The sequence below is a fragment of the Camelus bactrianus genome, chromosome 25 (assembly GCF_048773025.1).
Source record: "Camelus bactrianus isolate YW-2024 breed Bactrian camel chromosome 25, ASM4877302v1, whole genome shotgun sequence".
NCBI lineage: Eukaryota > Metazoa > Chordata > Mammalia > Artiodactyla > Camelidae > Camelus > Camelus bactrianus.
In genome coordinates, this window is record NC_133563.1 from 41,060,452 (window position 1) to 41,075,594 (window position 15,143).

A 15,143-nucleotide genomic window follows, 5' to 3' on the forward strand; every position below is an offset into this window, starting at 1 on the left:
AGCATGTGGAGAGACGTTCGTTCATCTAGCACAAAGGGAACGGGTTGCAGGAGCAACTTTTACTCTGGTTTCTCTGTCTGTTTCCTAGTGCCGGTTTGAAGTTCCTGCAGTTTTCACTGTAAAATCGAGTTGAAGCTTCTACCTCTCCATATATATGTATGGAATGGAGTTTGCAACTGAAAAGAAACTCTGTGTTCCCAACTAGCTAGGTGAAGGACGGCTTTCACACACACCTATCTCTCAGAACTGAGCATGTGGAGAGACGTTCGTTCATCTAGCACAAAGGGAACGGGTTGCAGGAGCAACTTTTTCCCTGGTTTCTCTGTCTGTTTCCTAGTGCCGGTTTGAATTTCCTGCAGTTTTCACTGTAAAATCGAGTTGAAGCTTCTACCTCTCCATATATATGTATGGAATGGAGTTTGCAACTGAAAAGAAACTCTGTGTTCCCAACTAGCTAGGTGAAGGGCGGCTTTCACACACACCTATCTCTCAGAACTGAGCATGTGGAGAGACGTTCGTTCATCTAGCACAAAGGGAACGGGTTGCAGGAGCAACTTTTTCTCTGGTTTCTGTGTCTGTTTCCTAGTGCCGGTTTGAAGTTCCTGCAGTTTTCACTGTAAAATCGAGTTGAAGCTTGTACCTCTCCATATATATGTATGGAATGGAGTTTGCAACTGAAAAGAAACTCTGTGTTCCCAACTAGCTAGGTGAAGGACGGCTTTCACACACACCTATCTCTCAGAACTGAGCATGTGGAGAGACGTTCGTTCATCTAGCACAAAGGGAACGGGTTGCAGGAGCAACTTTTACTCTGGTTTCTCTGTCTGTTTCCTAGTGCCGGTTTGAAGTTCCTGCAGTTTTCACTGTAAAATCGAGTTGAAGCTTGTACCTCTCCTTATATATGTACGGAATGGAGTTTGCAACTGAAAAGAAACTCTGTGTTCCCAACTAGCTAGGTGAAGGACGGCTTTCACACACACCTATCTCTCAGAACTGAGCATGTGGAGAGACGTTCGTTCATCTAGCACAAAGGGAACGGGTTGCAGGAGCAACTTTTACTCTGGTTTCTCTGTCTGTTTCCTAGTGCCGGTTTGAAGTTCCTGCAGTTTTCACTGTAAAATCGAGTTGAAGCTTGTACCTCTCCATATATATGTATGGAATGGAGTTTGCAACTGAAAAGAAACTCTGTGTTCCCAACTAGCTAGGTGAAGGACGGCTTTCACACACACCTATCTCTCAGAACTGAGCATGTGGAGAGACGTTCGTTCATCTAGCACAAAGGGAACGGGTTGCAGGAGCAACTTTTACTCTGGTTTCTCTGTCTGTTTCCTAGTGCCGGTTTGAAGTTCCTGCAGTTTTCACTGTAAAATCGAGTTGAAGCTTGTACCTCTCCATATATATGTATCGAATGGAGTTTGCAACTGAAAAGAAACTCTGTGTTCCCAACTAGCTAGGTGAAGGACGGCTTTCACACACACCTATCTCTCAGAACTGAGCATGTGGAGAGACGTTCGTTCATCTAGCACAAAGGGAACGGGTTGCAGTAGCAACTTTTACTCTGGTTTCTCTGTCTGTTTCCTAGTGCCGGTTTGAAGTTCCTGCAGTTTTCACTGTAAAATCGAGTTGAAGCTTGTACCTCTCCATATATATGTATGGAATGGAGTTTGCAACTGAAAAGAAACTCTGTGTTCCCAACTAGCTAGGTGAAGGACGGCTTTCACACACACCTATCTCTCAGAACTGAGCATGTGGAGAGACGTTCGTTCATCTAGCACAAAGGGAACGGGTTGCAGGAGCAACTTTTACTCTGGTTTCTCTGTCTGTTTCCTAGTGCCGGTTTGAAGTTCCTGCAGTTTTCACTGTAAAATCGAGTTGAAGCTTGTACCTCTCCTTATATATGTATGGAATGGAGTTTGCAACTGAAAAGAAACTCTGTGTTCCCAACTAGCTAGGTGAAGGACGGCTTTCACACACACCTATCTCTCAGAACTGAGCATGTGGAGAGACGTTCGTTCATCTAGCACAAAGGGAACGGGTTGCAGGAGCAACTTTTTCTCTGGTTTCTCTGTCTGTTTCCTAGTGCCGGTTTGAAGTTCCTGCAGTTTTCACTGTAAAATCGAGTTGAAGCTTCTACCTCTCCATATATATTTATGGAATGGAGTTTGCAACTGAAAAGAAACTCTGTGTTCCCAACTAGCTAGGTGAAGGACGGCTTTCACACACACCTATCTCTCAGAACTGAGCATGTGGAGAGACGTTCGTTCATCTAGCACAAAGGGAACGGGTTGCAGGAGCAACTTTTACTCTGGTTTCTCTGTCTGTTTCCTAGTGCCGGTTTGAAGTTCCTGCAGTTTTCACTGTAAAATCGAGTTGAAGCTTGTACCTCTCCATATATATGTATCGAATGGAGTTTGCAACTGAAAAGAAACTCTGTGTTCCCAACTAGCTAGGTGAAGGACGGCTTTCACACACACCAATCTCTCAGAACTGAGCATGTGGAGAGACGTTCGTTCATCTAGCACAAAGGGAACGGGTTGCAGTAGCAACTTTTACTCTGGTTTCTCTGTCTGTTTCCTAGTGCCGGTTTGAAGTTCCTGCAGTTTTCACTGTAAAATCGAGTTGAAGCTTGTACCTCTCCATATATATGTATGGAATGGAGTTTGCAACTGAAAAGAAACTCTGTGTTCCCAACTAGCTAGGTGAAGGACGGCTTTCACGCACACCTATCTCTCAGAACTGAGCATGTGGAGAGACGTTCGTTCATCTAGCACAAAGGGAACGGGTTGCAGGAGCAACTTTTACTCTGGTTTCTCTGTCTGTTTCCTAGTGCCGGTTTGAATTTCCTGCAGTTTTCACTGTAAAATCGAGTTGAAGCTTCTACCTCTCCATATATATGTATGGAATGGAGTTTGCAACTGAAAAGAAACTCTGTGTTCCCAACTAGCTAGGTGAAGGACGGCTTTCACACACACCTATCTCTCAGAACTGAGCATGTGGAGAGACGTTCGTTCATCTAGCACAAAGGGAACGGGTTGCAGGAGCAACTTTTTCTCTGGATTCTCTGTCTGTTTCCTAGTGCCGGTTTGAATTTCCTGCAGTTTTCACTGTAAAATCGAGTTGAAGCTTCTACCTCTCCATATATATGTATGGAATGGAGTTTGCAACTGAAAAGAAACTCTGTGTTCCCAACTAGCTAGGTGAAGGGCGGCTTTCACACACACCTATCTCTCAGAACTGAGCATGTGGAGAGACGTTCGTTCATCTAGCACAAAGGGAACGGGTTGCAGGAGCAACTTTTTCTCTGGTTTCTGTGTCTGTTTCCTAGTGCCGGTTTGAAGTTCCTGCAGTTTTCACTGTAAAATCGAGTTGAAGCTTGTACCTCTCCATATATATGTATGGAATGGAGTTTGCAACTGAAAAGAAACTCTGTGTTCCCAACTAGCTAGGTGAAGGACGGCTTTCACACACACCTATCTCTCAGAACTGAGCATGTGGAGAGACGTTCGTTCATCTAGCACAAAGGGAACGGGTTGCAGGAGCAACTTTTACTCTGGTTTCTCTGTCTGTTTCCTAGTGCCGGTTTGAAGTTCCTGCAGTTTTCACTGTAAAATCGAGTTGAAGCTTGTACCTCTCCTTATATATGTATGGAATGGAGTTTGCAACTGAAAAGAAACTCTGTGTTCCCAACTAGCTAGGTGAAGGACGGCTTTCACACACACCTATCTCTCAGAACTGAGCATGTGGAGAGACGTTCGTTCATCTAGCACAAAGGGAACGGGTTGCAGGAGCAACTTTTTCTCTGGTTTCTCTGTCTGTTTCCTAGTGCCGGTTTGAAGTTCCTGCAGTTTTCACTGTAAAATCGAGTTGAAGCTTCTACCTCTCCATATATATTTATGGAATGGAGTTTGCAACTGAAAAGAAACTCTGTGTTCCCAACTAGCTAGGTGAAGGACGGCTTTCACACACACCTATCTCTCAGAACTGAGCATGTGGAGAGACGTTCGTTCATCTAGCACAAAGGGAACGGGTTGCAGTAGCAACTTTTACTCTGGTTTCTCTGTCTGTTTCCTAGTGCCGGTTTGAAGTTCCTGCAGTTTTCACTGTAAAATCGAGTTGAAGCTTGTACCTCTCCATATATATGTATCGAATGGAGTTTGCAACTGAAAAGAAACTGTGTTCCCAACTAGCTAGGTGAAGGACGGCTTTCACACACACCTATCTCTCAGAACTGAGCATGTGGAGAGACGTTCGTTCATCTAGCACAAAGGGAACGGGTTGCAGTAGCAACTTTTACTCTGGTTTCTCTGTCTGTTTCCTAGTGCCGGTTTGAAGTTCCTGCAGTTTTCACTGTAAAATCGAGTTGAAGCTTGTACCTCTCCATATATATGTATGGAATGGAGTTTGCAACTGAAAAGTAACTCTGTGTTCCCAACTAGCTAGGTGAAGGACGGCTTTCACACACACCTATCTCTCAGAACTGAGCATGTGGAGAGACGTTCGTTCATCTAGCACAAAGGGAACGGGTTGCAGGAGCAACTTTTACTCTGGTTTCTCTGTCTGTTTCCTAGTGCCGGTTTGAAGTTCCTGCAGTTTTCACTGTAAAATCGAGTTGAAGCTTGTACCTCTCCTTATATATGTATGGAATGGAGTTTGCAACTGAAAAGAAACTCTGTGTTCCCAACTAGCTAGGTGAAGGACGGCTTTCACACACACCTATCTCTCAGAACTGAGCATGTGGAGAGACGTTCGTTCATCTAGCACAAAGGGAACGGGTTGCAGGAGCAACTTTTTCTCTGGTTTCTCTGTCTGTTTCCTAGTGCCGGTTTGAAGTTCCTGCAGTTTTCACTGTAAAATCGAGTTGAAGCTTCTACCTCTCCATATATATTTATGGAATGGAGTTTGCAACTGAAAAGAATCTCTGTGTTCCCAACTAGCTAGGTGAAGGACGGCTTTCACACACACCTATCTCTCAGAACTGAGCATGTGGAGAGACGTTCGTTCATCTAGCACAAAGGGAACGGGTTGCAGGAGCAACTTTTACTCTGGTTTCTCTGTCTGTTTCCTAGTGCCGGTTTGAAGTTCCTGCAGTTTTCACTGTAAAATCGAGTTGAAGCTTGTACCTCTCCATATATATGTATCGAATGGAGTTTGCAACTGAAAAGAAACTCTGTGTTCCCAACTAGCTAGGTGAAGGACGGCTTTCACACACACCTATCTCTCAGAACTGAGCATGTGGAGAGACGTTCGTTCATCTAGCACAAAGGGAACGGGTTGCAGTAGCAACTTTTACTCTGGTTTCTCTGTCTGTTTCCTAGTGCCGGTTTGAAGTTCCTGCAGTTTTCACTGTAAAATCGAGTTGAAGCTTGTACCTCTCCATATATATGTATGGAATGGAGTTTGCAACTGAAAAGAAACTCTGTGTTCCCAACTAGCTAGGTGAAGGACGGCTTTCACGCACAACTATCTCTCAGAACTGAGCATGTGGAGAGACGTTCGTTCATCTAGCACAAAGGGAACGGGTTGCAGGAGCAACTTTTACTCTGGTTTCTCTGTCTGTTTCCTAGTGCCGGTTTGAATTTCCTGCAGTTTTCACTGTAAAATCGAGTTGAAGCTTCTACCTCTCCATATATATGTATGGAATGGGGTTTGCAACTGAAAAGAAACTCTGTGTTCCCAACTAGCTAGGTGAAGGACGGCTTTCACACACACCTATCTCTCAGAACTGAGCATGTGGAGAGACGTTCGTTCATCTAGCACAAAGGGAACGGGTTGCAGGAGCAACTTTTTCTCTGGTTTCTCTGTCTGTTTCCTAGTGCCGGTTTGAAGTTCCTGCAGTTTTCACTGTAAAATCGAGTTGAAGCTTGTACCTCTCCATATATATGTATGGAATGGAGTTTGCAACTGAAAAGAAACTCTGTGTTCCCAACTAGCTAGGTGAAGGACGGCTTACACACACACCTGTCTCTTAGAACTGAGCATGTGGAGAGACGTTCGTTCATCTAGCACAAAGGGAACGGGTTGCAGGAGCAACTTTTTCTCTGGTTTCTCTGTCTGTTTCCTAGTGCCGGTTTGAAGTTCCTGCAGTTTTCACTGTAAAATCGAGTTGAAGCTTCTACCTCTCCATATATATGTATGGAATGGTGTTTGCAACTGAAAAGAAACTCTGTGTTCCCAACTAGCTAGGTGAAGGACGGCTTTCACACACACCTGTCTCTCAGAACTGAGCATGTGGAGAGACGTTCGTTCATCTAGCACAAAGGGAACGGGTTGCAGGAGCAACTTTTACTCTGGTTTCTCTGTCTGTTTCCTAGTGCCGGTTTGAAGTTCCTGCAGTTTTCACTGTAAAATCGAGTTGAAGCTTCTACCTCTCCATATATATGTATGGAATGGAGTTTGCAACTGAAAAGAAACTCTGTGTTCCCAACTAGCTAGGTGAAGGACGGCTTTCACACACACCTATCTCTCAGAACTGAGCATGTGGAGAGACGTTCGTTCATCTAGCACAAAGGGAACGGGTTGCAGGAGCAACTTTTTCTCTGGTTTCTCTGTCTGTTTCCTAGTGCCGGTTTGAAGTTCCTGCAGTTTTCACTGTAAAATCGAGTTGAAGCTTGTACCTCTCCATATATATGTATGGAATGGAGTTTGCAACTGAAAAGAAACTCTGTGTTCCCAACTAGCTAGGTGAAGGACGGCTTACACACACACCTGTCTCTCAGAACTGAGCATGTGGAGAGACGTTCGTTCATCTAGCACAAAGGGAACGGGTTGCAGGAGCAACTTTTTCTCTGGATTCTCTGTCTGTTTCCTAGTGCCGGTTTGAAGTTCCTGCAGTTTTCACTGTAAAATCGAGTTGAAGCTTCTACCTCTCCATATATATGTATGGAATGGAGTTTGCAACTGAAAAGAAACTGTTGCTGTGTTCCCAACTAGCTAGGTGAAGGACGGCTTTCACACACACCTATCTCTCAGAACTGAGCATGTGGAGAGACGTTCGTTCATCTAGCACAAAGGGAACGGGTTGCAGTAGCAACTTTTACTCTGGTTTCTCTGTCTGTTTCCTAGTGCCGGTTTGAAGTTCCTGCAGTTTTCACTGTAAAATCGAGTTGAAGCTTGTACCTCTCCATATATATGTATGGAATGGAGTTTGCAACTGAAAAGAAACTCTGTGTTCCCAACTAGCTAGGTGAAGGACGGCTTTCACGCACAACTATCTCTCAGAACTGAGCATGTGGAGAGACGTTCGTTCATCTAGCACAAAGGGAACGGGTTGCAGGAGCAACTTTTACTCTGGTTTCTCTGTCTGTTTCCTAGTGCCGGTTTGAATTTCCTGCAGTTTTCACTGTAAAATCGAGTTGAAGCTTCTACCTCTCCATATATATGTATGGAATGGGGTTTGCAACTGAAAAGAAACTCTGTGTTCCCAACTAGCTAGGTGAAGGACGGCTTTCACACACACCTATCTCTCAGAACTGAGCATGTGGAGAGACGTTCGTTCATCTAGCACAAAGGGAACGGGTTGCAGGAGCAACTTTTTCTCTGGTTTCTCTGTCTGTTTCCTAGTGCCGGTTTGAAGTTCCTGCAGTTTTCACTGTAAAATCGAGTTGAAGCTTGTACCTCTCCATATATATGTATGGAATGGAGTTTGCAACTGAAAAGAAACTCTGTGTTCCCAACTAGCTAGGTGAAGGACGGCTTACACACACACCTGTCTCTTAGAACTGAGCATGTGGAGAGACGTTCGTTCATCTAGCACAAAGGGAACGGGTTGCAGGAGCAACTTTTTCTCTGGTTTCTCTGTCTGTTTCCTAGTGCCGGTTTGAAGTTCCTGCAGTTTTCACTGTAAAATCGAGTTGAAGCTTCTACCTCTCCATATATATGTATGGAATGGAGTTTGCAACTGAAAAGAAACTCTGTGTTCCCAACTAGCTAGGTGAAGGACGGCTTTCACACACACCTGTCTCTCAGAACTGAGCATGTGGAGAGACGTTCGTTCATCTAGCACAAAGGGAACGGGTTGCAGGAGCAACTTTTACTCTGGTTTCTCTGTCTGTTTCCTAGTGCCGGTTTGAAGTTCCTGCAGTTTTCACTGTAAAATCGAGTTGAAGCTTCTACCTCTCCATATATATGTATGGAATGGAGTTTGCAACTGAAAAGAAACTCTGTGTTCCCAACTAGCTAGGTGAAGGACGGCTTTCACACACACCTATCTCTCAGAACTGAGCATGTGGAGAGACGTTCGTTCATCTAGCACAAAGGGAACGGGTTGCAGGAGCAACTTTTTCTCTGGTTTCTCTGTCTGTTTCCTAGTGCCGGTTTGAAGTTCCTGCAGTTTTCACTGTAAAATCGAGTTGAAGCTTGTACCTCTCCATATATATGTATGGAATGGAGTTTGCAACTGAAAAGAAACTCTGTGTTCCCAACTAGCTAGGTGAAGGACGGCTTACACACACACCTGTCTCTCAGAACTGAGCATGTGGAGAGACGTTCGTTCATCTAGCACAAAGGGAACGGGTTGCAGGAGCAACTTTTTCTCTGGATTCTCTGTCTGTTTCCTAGTGCCGGTTTGAAGTTCCTGCAGTTTTCACTGTAAAATCGAGTTGAAGCTTCTACCTCTCCATATATATGTATGGAATGGAGTTTGCAACTGAAAAGAAACTGTTGCTGTGTTCCCAACTAGCTAGGTGAAGGACGGCTTTCACACACACCTATCTCTCAGAACTGAGCATGTGGAGAGACGTTCGTTCATCTAGCACAAAGGGAACGGGTTGCAGGAGCAACTTTTACTCTGGTTTCTCTGTCTGTTTCCTAGTGCCGGTTTGAAGTTCCTGCAGTTTTCACTGTAAAATCGAGTTGAAGCTTGTACCTCTCCATATATATGTATCGAATGGAGTTTGCAACTGAAAAGAAACTCTGTGTTCCCAACTAGCTAGGTGAAGGACGGCTTTCACACACACCTATCTCTCAGAACTGAGCATGTGGAGAGACGTTCGTTCATCTAGCACAAAGGGAACGGGTTGCAGGAGCAACTTTTTCTCTGGTTTCTCTGTCTGTTTCCTAGTGCCGGTTTGAAGTTCCTGCAGTTTTCACTGTAAAATCGAGTTGAAGCTTCTACCTCTCCATATATATGTATGGAATGGAGTTTGCAACTGAAAAGAAACTGTTGCTGTGTTCCCAACTAGCTAGGTGAAGGACGGCTTTCATACACACCTATCCCTCAGAACTGAGCATGTGGAGAGACGTTCGTTCATCTAGCACAAAGGGAACGGGTTGCAGGAGCAACTTTTACTCTGGTTTCTCTGTCTGTTTCCTAGTGCCGGTTTGAAGTTCCTGCAGTTTTCACTGTAAAATCGAGTTGAAGCTTGTACCTCTCCATATATATGTATGGAATGGAGTTTGCAACTGAAAAGAAACTCTGTGTTCCCAACTAGCTAGGTGAAGGACGGCTTTCACGCACAACTATCTCTCAGAACTGAGCATGTGGAGAGACGTTCGTTCATCTAGCACAAAGGGAACGGGTTGCAGGAGCAACTTTTACTCTGGTTTCTCTGTCTGTTTCCTAGTGCCGGTTTGAATTTCCTGCAGTTTTCACTGTAAAATCGAGTTGAAGCTTCTACCTCTCCATATATATGTATGGAATGGAGTTTGCAACTGAAAAGAAACTCTGTGTTCCCAACTAGCTAGGTGAAGGACGGCTTTCACACACACCTATCTCTCAGAACTGAGCATGTGGAGAGACGTTCGTTCATCTAGCACAAAGGGAACGGGTTGCAGGAGCAACTTTTTCTCTGGTTTCTCTGTCTGTTTCCTAGTGCCGGTTTGAAGTTCCTGCAGTTTTCACTGTAAAATCGAGTTGAAGCTTGTACCTCTCCATATATATGTATGGAATGGAGTTTGCAACTGAAAAGAAACTCTGTGTTCCCAACTAGCTAGGTGAAGGACGGCTTACACACACACCTGTCTCTTAGAACTGAGCATGTGGAGAGACGTTCGTTCATCTAGCACAAAGGGAACGGGTTGCAGGAGCAACTTTTTCTCTGGTTTCTCTGTCTGTTTCCTAGTGCCGGTTTGAAGTTCCTGCAGTTTTCACTGTAAAATCGAGTTGAAGCTTCTACCTCTCCATATATATGTATGGAATGGAGTTTGCAACTGAAAAGAAACTGTTGCTGTGTTCCCAACTAGCTAGGTGAAGGACGGCTTTCATACACACCTATCCCTCAGAACTGAGCATGTGGAGAGACGTTCGTTCATCTAGCACAAAGGGAACGGGTTGCAGGAGCAACTTTTACTCTGGTTTCTCTGTCTGTTTCCTAGTGCCGGTTTGAAGTTCCTGCAGTTTTCACTGTAAAATCGAGTTGAAGCTTGTACCTCTCCATATATATGTATGGAATGGAGTTTGCAACTGAAAAGAAACTCTGTGTTCCCAACTAGCTAGGTGAAGGACGGCTTTCACGCACAACTATCTCTCAGAACTGAGCATGTGGAGAGACGTTCGTTCATCTAGCACAAAGGGAACGGGTTGCAGGAGCAACTTTTACTCTGGTTTCTCTGTCTGTTTCCTAGTGCCGGTTTGAATTTCCTGCAGTTTTCACTGTAAAATCGAGTTGAAGCTTCTACCTCTCCATATATATGTATGGAATGGAGTTTGCAACTGAAAAGAAACTCTGTGTTCCCAACTAGCTAGGTGAAGGACGGCTTTCACACACACCTATCTCTCAGAACTGAGCATGTGGAGAGACGTTCGTTCATCTAGCACAAAGGGAACGGGTTGCAGGAGCAACTTTTTCTCTGGTTTCTCTGTCTGTTTCCTAGTGCCGGTTTGAAGTTCCTGCAGTTTTCACTGTAAAATCGAGTTGAAGCTTGTACCTCTCCATATATATGTATGGAATGGAGTTTGCAACTGAAAAGAAACTCTGTGTTCCCAACTAGCTAGGTGAAGGACGGCTTACACACACACCTGTCTCTTAGAACTGAGCATGTGGAGAGACGTTCGTTCATCTAGCACAAAGGGAACGGGTTGCAGGAGCAACTTTTTCTCTGGTTTCTCTGTCTGTTTCCTAGTGCCGGTTTGAAGTTCCTGCAGTTTTCACTGTAAAATCGAGTTGAAGCTTCTACCTCTCCATATATATGTATGGAATGGAGTTTGCAACTGAAAAGAAACTCTGTGTTCCCAACTAGCTAGGTGAAGGACGGCTTTCACACACACCTGTCTCTCAGAACTGAGCATGTGGAGAGACGTTCGTTCATCTAGCACAAAGGGAACGGGTTGCAGGAGCAACTTTTACTCTGGTTTCTCTGTCTGTTTCCTAGTGCCGGTTTGAAGTTCCTGCAGTTTTCACTGTAAAATCGAGTTGAAGCTTCTACCTCTCCATATATATGTATGGAATGGAGTTTGCAACTGAAAAGAAACTCTGTGTTCCCAACTAGCTAGGTGAAGGACGGCTTTCACACACACCTATCTCTCAGAACTGAGCATGTGGAGAGACGTTCGTTCATCTAGCACAAAGGGAACGGGTTGCAGGAGCAACTTTTTCTCTGGTTTCTCTGTCTGTTTCCTAGTGCCGGTTTGAAGTTCCTGCAGTTTTCACTGTAAAATCGAGTTGAAGCTTGTACCTCTCCATATATATGTATGGAATGGAGTTTGCAACTGAAAAGAAACTCTGTGTTCCCAACTAGCTAGGTGAAGGACGGCTTACACACACACCTGTCTCTCAGAACTGAGCATGTGGAGAGACGTTCGTTCATCTAGCACAAAGGGAACGGGTTGCAGGAGCAACTTTTTCTCTGGATTCTCTGTCTGTTTCCTAGTGCCGGTTTGAAGTTCCTGCAGTTTTCACTGTAAAATCGAGTTGAAGCTTCTACCTCTCCATATATATGTATGGAATGGAGTTTGCAACTGAAAAGAAACTGTTGCTGTGTTCCCAACTAGCTAGGTGAAGGACGGCTTTCACACACACCTATCTCTCAGAACTGAGCATGTGGAGAGACGTTCGTTCATCTAGCACAAAGGGAACGGGTTGCAGGAGCAACTTTTACTCTGGTTTCTCTGTCTGTTTCCTAGTGCCGGTTTGAAGTTCCTGCAGTTTTCACTGTAAAATCGAGTTGAAGCTTGTACCTCTCCATATATATGTATCGAATGGAGTTTGCAACTGAAAAGAAACTCTGTGTTCCCAACTAGCTAGGTGAAGGACGGCTTTCACACACACCTATCTCTCAGAACTGAGCATGTGGAGAGACGTTCGTTCATCTAGCACAAAGGGAACGGGTTGCAGGAGCAACTTTTTCTCTGGTTTCTCTGTCTGTTTCCTAGTGCCGGTTTGAAGTTCCTGCAGTTTTCACTGTAAAATCGAGTTGAAGCTTGTACCTCTCCATATATATGTATGGAATGGAGTTTGCAACTGAAAAGAAACTGTTGCTGTGTTCCCAACTAGCTAGGTGAAGGACGGCTTTCATACACACCTATCTCTCAGAACTGAGCATGTGGAGAGACGTTCGTTCATCTAGCACAAAGGGAACGGGTTGCAGGAGCAACTTTTACTCTGGTTTCTCTGTCTGTTTCCTAGTGCCGGTTTGAAGTTCCTGCAGTTTTCACTGTAAAATCGAGTTGAAGCTTGTACCTCTCCATATATATGTATGGAATGTAGTTTGCAACTGAAAAGAAACTCTGTGTTCCCAACTAGCTAGGTGAAGGACGGCTTTCACACACACCTATCTCTCAGAACTGAGCATGTGGAGAGACGTTCGTTCATCTAGCACAAAGGGAACGGGTTGCAGGAGCAACTTTTTCTCTGGTTTCTGTGTCTGTTTCCTAGTGCCGGTTTGAAGTTCCTGCAGTTTTCACTGTAAATTCGAGTTGAAGCTTGTACCTCTCCATATATATGTATCGAATGGAGTTTGCAACTAAAAAGAAACTCTGTGTTCCCAACTAGCTAGGTGAAGGACGGCTTTCACACACACCTATCTCTCAGAACTGAGCATGTGGAGAGACGTTCGTTCATCTAGCACAAAGGGAACGGGTTGCAGGAGCAACTTTTACTCTGGTTCCATATATATGTATCGAATGGAGTTTGCAACTGAAAAGAAACTCTGTGTTCCCAACTAGCTAGGTGAAGGACGGCTTTCACGCACACCTATCTCTCAGAACTGAGCATGTGGAGAGACGTTCGTTCATCTAGCACAAAGGGAACGGGTTGCAGGAGCAACTTTTACTCTGGTTTCTCTGTCTGTTTCCTAGTGCCGGTTTGAAGTTCCTGCAGTTTTCACTGTAAAATCGAGTTGAAGCTTGTACCTCTCCATATATATGTATGGAATGGAGTTTGCAACTGAAAAGAAACTCTGTGTTCCCAACTAGCTAGTTGAAGGACGGCTTTCACGCACACCTATCTCTCAGAACTGAGCATGTGGAGAGACGTTCGTTCATCTAGCACAAAGGGAACGGGTTGCAGGAGCAACTTTTACTCTGGTTTCTCTGTCTGTTTCCTAGTGCCGGTTTGAAGTTCCTGCAGTTTTCACTGTAAAATCGAGTTGAAGCTTGTACCTCTCCATATATATGTATGGAATGGAGTTTGCAACTGAAAAGAAACTCTGTGTTCCCAACTAGCTAGGTGAAGGACGGCTTTCACGCACACCTGTCTCTCAGAACTGAGCATGTGGAGAGACGTTCGTTCATCTAGCACAAAGGGAACGGGTTGCAGGAGCAACTTTTACTCTGGTTTCTCTTTCTGTTTCCTAGTGCCGGTTTGAATTTCCTGCAGTTTTCACTGTAAAATCGAGTTGAAGCTTGTACCTCTCCATATATATGTATGGAATGGAGTTTGCAACTGAAAAGAAACTCTGTGTTCCCAACTAGCTAGGTGAAGGACGGCTTTCACACACACCTATCTCTCAGAACTGAGCATGTGGAGAGACGTTCGTTCATCTAGCACAAAGGGAACGGGTTGCAGGAGCAACTTTTTCTCTGGTTTCTCTGTCTGTTTCCTAGTGCCGGTTTGAAGTTACTGCAGTTTTCACTGTAAAATCGAGTTGAAGCTTGTACCTCTCCATATATATGTATGGAATGGAGTTTGCAACTGAAAAGAAACTCTGTGTTCCCAACTAGCTAGGTGAAGGACGGCTTTCACACACACCTGTCTCTCAGAACTGAGCATGTGGAGAGACGTTCGTTCATCTAGCACAAAGGGAACGGGTTGCAGGAGCAACTTTTACTCTGGTTTCTCTGTTTGTTTCCTAGTGCCGGTTTGAATTTCCTGCAGTTTTCACTGTAAAATCGAGTTGAAGCTTCTACCTCTCCATATATATGTATGGAATGGAGTTTGCAACTGAAAAGAAACTCTGTGTTCCCAACTAGCTAGGTGAAGGACGGCTTTCACACCCACCTATCTCTCAGAACTGAGCATGTGGAGAGACCTTCGTTCATCTAGCACAAAGGGAACGGGTTGCAGGAGCAACTTTTTCTCTGGTTTCTCTGTCTGTTTCCTAGTGCCGGTTTGAATTTCCTGCAGTTTTCACTGTAAAATCGAGTTGAAGCTTCTACCTCTCCATATATATGTATGGAATGGAGTTTGCAACTGAAAAGAAACTCTGTGTTCCCAACTAGCTAGGTGAAGGACGGCTTTCACACACACCTATCTCTCAGAACTGAGCATGTGGAGAGACGTTCGTTCATCTAGCACAAAGGGAACGGGTTGCAGGAGCAACTTTTTCTCTGGTTTCTCTGTCTGTTTCCTAGTGCCGGTTTGAAGTTCCTGCAGTTTTCACTGTAAAATCGAGTTGAAGCTTCTACCTCTCCATATATATGTATGGAATGGAGTTTGCAACTGAAAAGAAACTCTGTGTTCCCAACTAGCTAGGTGAAGGACGGCTTTCACACACACTTATCTCTCAGAGCTGAGCATGTGGAGAGACGTTCGTTCATCTAGCACAAAGGGAACGGGTTGCAGGAGCAACTTTTACTCTGGTTTCTCTGTCTGTTTCCTAGTGCCGGTTTGAAGTTCCTGCAGTTTTCACTGTAAAATCGAGTTGAAGCTTGTACCTCGCCTTATATATGTATGGAATGGAGTTGGCAACTGAAAAGAAACTCTGTGTTCCCAACTAGCTAGGTGAAGGACGGCTTTCACACACACCTATCTCTCAGAAATGAGCATGTG